General features: G+C 38.6%; 1 pseudogene across 1 annotated transcript; it reads right to left on the bottom strand.

The window, feature by feature from the left end:
* Positions 1 to 2,888: 2,888 nt before the first annotated feature.
* LOC308531409 (small ribosomal subunit protein eS1-like) lies at positions 2,889 to 3,901 on the bottom strand (annotated as a pseudogene). The gene is made up of 2 exons: positions 3,651 to 3,901; positions 2,889 to 3,426 (listed from the first exon to the last, which is right to left on the bottom strand). The product of its transcript is annotated as a small ribosomal subunit protein eS1-like (transcript).
* Between the last annotated feature and the right edge of the window lie 708 nt (positions 3,902 to 4,609).

The following is a 4,609-nucleotide window of genomic DNA, read 5'->3' as shown; positions in this document are numbered from 1 at the left end:
TGGGTGGGGGACAGGGGTGGGCTAGAAGAGGTTGATGGGGGAAAAAGAGGGACATACGTAATACTTTCAGCAATAAAGATTTTTAAAAAATAAAGTAGGTTTATGGACATAATATATAAAGTCAGCATGGCACACAAGGTTCCTAAAAGTTCAGATACACCTCCCTTCCCTGGCATGCAGCCCATCACCCTACATTGGCTATTGGTTCATAGAAAGCGAATGCCCAGTACAGGGAACATCCACCTGATCCCTGATTCTGCTATGTACCTTGATTTAGGACCTGACACTCTTATACACACTGATGCCTCCTCTTCAACTGGTACATTTATAAAGAAGAGGAAGGGAGGACAAATACTGTCTGTCAGACAATTTTCTACATGCCTGACAATATTCATAATTATTTCTGTATCGTTTTATTCTCACAACATTTTTTGAGTGGAACTCTCTTCCTATTTTCACACCAGACATTGTAAAATTGCGAGTTGTTCAGAACTTGGCCAAGTCACGCAACTAGCCGGGTGTCAAAGGGGATTTTTTTTTTTTTATCATGTAACTTGTCTTAAGCCAAAGTCCAATTCCTTAATACTCAATATTATTTTGCTTCTCATTTTAGCAATTTCACACAGTCTGCTTTCCAGCTCAGACTTCTCTAATCATCCACACTCCAACATACACATATTACTAGGCATCGCTTATATAGCATGTACTATACTATGGGCATTGATACCCACTCACTTAGGAATTTACGAGCTCCTTCATAAAATGTGTGTTCAGCCATCAGCATAGGGCTGGACACAGAGTATATGTGGTAACAATATATATTGGATAAATGGATGGATGAATGGATGGATGGATGTAATTTGATCACACAGTTGTTGTCTATGCTATTATTTTGTTTTCTATTTCAGTAATATTACACCTTTCAGAATAAAATTCATTATAATGCATATATCATCCAAAATGGTTTAAAATGTGTGTTTTTTTAACTTTTAATTAAGTTTAGAGTTACAGTTGTGTGAGCACTATCATACCTCTGCAAGAGACAAATTCTATTCTCTTTAAGTATACACTGAAAAGTTTGCATAGGAATTGTTTCTAAGCTATCAAATTATATACTGCTGCAGTGAAGAGAAAACAAAATCAATTTCCCTCCCAAAATTTATGAGTGGTCTAGATAGAGCTTAGGTACTACATCTCTCAAGGAGATCTTTCTATAGACCCTTGCTGTGGCTGTATTTCTTTTGAATTACACTTTACATTTCCTAATCAGCTCTATCCAGACGTAAAGGTAAAATTTATGATAAAAGCAGAAAAGCCAAAATCCTTGATTTTCATTGGTTTGAATAAAACACATGATGACAAAATTGTGCAACAGTAGATTTTTCCAATTAATCATGTTATTTCGGTATTTTTTGTAAGTCGGAAAAATAAAAGTGGATTTTCCACATGTTATTCTGTCAAGTTTAAGGCAAGGAAAGTTTCCTGCATACCTAGCATCAGAAATACATTTTCAAACATTTCATTATCCGTACCCTCCTTTCCCAGCACACTCACTGTAGTATATTTGATATTAGAAAAAAGGAAGAAGAATTTATTTTATCGTCACCAATGCTCTAATATTATAAGTGTGGTATAGATTACATCTCTGACAAAGACAGGTTAGAAATGTTAGAGAAAACTATTCTTTTCCATTGTGAATATGGAAAATTCACAGATAGCAAAAAATAACCTCTAAGAGTTGACTTAGAATCAATTCATTTTAAAATAAAAAAAAATTATTCAATGGCATGGCCATTTTTCCCTAGATAAAACTTTCATTTGACTCAGCAGGACTTGGTGAAGCAATCTTCCCTCTGCATTGTAGGAGCTCACCATCATCCAATATCTTGAAGGCCTGAGTAGAACAAAAAGTTGGGGGCAGGATGAATTCCCCTTTGCCTGAGTAGAAGCATCCATCTCCTCTTTTCTGACCCTACTGTTCCTGGCTCTCAGGCTCTCAGACTTGCACTGAATTACACCACTGGCTTTCCTGGGTCTCATCTGTAGACAGCAGACAGTAGGACTTCTCAGGCTCTATAATTATGTGATCCAGTTGCTTATAATAGATCTGCTTAATCAATCTCCTATTGTTTCTATTTCTGTGGAAAATTAAAACATGATGTATTCTCATGCAGAAGAGCACTATGTGATGCTAAACTTCCATGGTTGAAACCAGGGCAGGGATTGGAGACCTATCCAATTACCTTTCTCCTAAATCCAATCCTAGAGCTCCTCAACTCCACAGACTATAGTAAAAATGCATGGATTAAGTCCCATCACTTACTTCGAAAGGGGTGGAAATGGGGACTGAGAGAAGTTAATGGAACAGCCTGAAATGGGGGACTTAATAAGTCGAGCTTTTGTATCTTAGTTTCCAATGTGAGAACTTTGAAAATAAAATTAATGCATAATTTCCAATAGGAAGCAAGTGGGAACATGGGAATCACATCACTGTGCAGTAACTTAAGAATTTTAGAAAGGGAAAAGAGCTCTCTTTTGTTCCAACCTTCTAATTCTCAGGACAGATCTTAATGTGGAGAATACAGATAACCTCATTTTAGATAACCTCATTTTTCATTCTCTGCCACAAATCATAGAATAATTTAATATACTCTAAGTCATTTGTAAAAATGGCCTAGGCTCTACAGGATAAAAAAGTATGGTATTTTAAAACCACATGAGTGAGGCGAAGTCTATTCCTGTTCATTGCTGGTCTTTCTGTAATATGCATATTTGCTTCGGTCAGTTATATTTGATGAAGGGAAGGTCTGTTCGTCCTCTCATTGGCTCTTTAGGATAATATTCTATTTTCTTTTTTTAAATAACAAGTAATATTTTTATTTGTATCACTAAATGTCTGACTTTGATTCTAGGACTGGGGGTTCATATCCATCAGTGCATTCAATTTTAGCACCTGTCTCATCCCCTGAACTGCGGCCTTCACCATGAAGCTCCATGACTTTCTCCAGTTCAAACTTGGGCTTCTTCAGCATTTTGACTTTTCTAACAAGACATCATGGAGCAGATAAATAGGTTGGCAAGCCTTTTCTACATCGTTTCCAATGCTGTCTGGAGTCAATGTGCTGACCACTTTTTTCAGGTCATTTGTTTACACCTCTCAGGTCATGATTTCCATCATCTTCTTCCAGACTTGATGAACCCATTGATGCTGAGCATGAGAGGTCTTCTGAATCTGATTGCTGCATTTTTTTTAAAATTATTTTTTAGTAAATCCAACACAGAATAGATGAAGCAAATAAACATCAGTAGTCTGGGCATCAACATGACCTTAAATCATGGTCTGCCATTTTTTGACCATGGAGCATATTTTGTCACAGGTAAGCTCCAAGCCATGGAAATTAATCCAGCAATTTTTGCCCTGAACATCTTCAGTAATTATTTTTTTAAAAAATATATTTTATTGATTCTTCACAGAGAGGCAGGGAGAGAGACAGAGAGCCAGAAACATGGATGAGAGAGAAACATCGATCAGCCGCCTCCCGCACACCCCCCACCAGGGATACGCCCGCAACCCAGGCACATGCCCCTGACCGGAATCGAACCCGGGACCCCCCAGTCCGCAGGCCGACGCTCCATCCACCGAGCCAAACCGGCTTCGGCTTCAGTGATTATCTTGAATTTTCTAAGTGCAACTTCATTGTTCTATAGCTCAGCTAAGCTCACTTCACAAACACAACTCTTGATACTGTCAGAGGTAAGTTTGGTTCCTTGGGTTCTCATAACATGTGTTTTTTCCAATGTTTCTTACATTGAACAAAGCTGGGGCCTCCGCATCACAACAATCTTCCTTAGGAAATGGATGAACCACTCCCTTCTCAGCTCCCTTTTTGCTGCCTTTCATAAGATACTCTTCTTGCTGCCTGCACGGTGCTGCGCAGAGTGCCCGAAGGGTCTGCTTTCTTCATCTATATACAGATGGCCCAGAGTGTTTTCTGTGTGTTTGTTTTCCTTTTGTCTTTGGTACTTGACAATAAACAGCGTACATGGATTTATTTTGGCCTCACAGTTCATTTGAGTGCTGGTCAGCCTCCCTTTCAAAGTCCATGGGACTCCCCCTGTTGCAGGGTTCAACTCTGCTGTACAAGAAGTGATTGTTTACTCTCTCCAGCCCCTGATCCTCTGCTGCTGTGTGTGGTTTGACAGGATGAAAATTTATAGCTGGATGAGCCATTGCAAGAGTTCCTTATCACCAAGACCATGACACCACTTTTACTTACGACTTTTTTCTACCTTCAGGAGTGCAATTGTCCACCATTTTAGTTTACTTCCTTCCCAATAGTCTTCTTGAAATTTCCTTAAAAAGGAAAATTTCTATAGAGGAGGGGTATTAAAAGTAGCAGCATTTGGGAGCCCCCCGGCCACTCAGGCACATAATCAAATGATGACAAGTTAGCAATCAATGTTAGGGGTGAGGTTGGTAACAGCTTACTCAATATTCAGCATATTATACAATATGAACTTGTGAAATAAGGACCAAAAAATGGCAGAAACAATTAGGGACCATCCTACTTACAACCTTTTTATTCTAAGTCTAGTGCTTTTCCATCTC

Source organism: Myotis nattereri (assembly GCF_964212035.1).
Source record: "Myotis nattereri genome assembly, chromosome: 15".
NCBI lineage: Eukaryota > Metazoa > Chordata > Mammalia > Chiroptera > Vespertilionidae > Myotis > Myotis nattereri.
The sequence above is the reverse complement of the archived record's forward strand: the minus strand, read 5'-3'. Positions and strand labels throughout refer to the sequence as shown.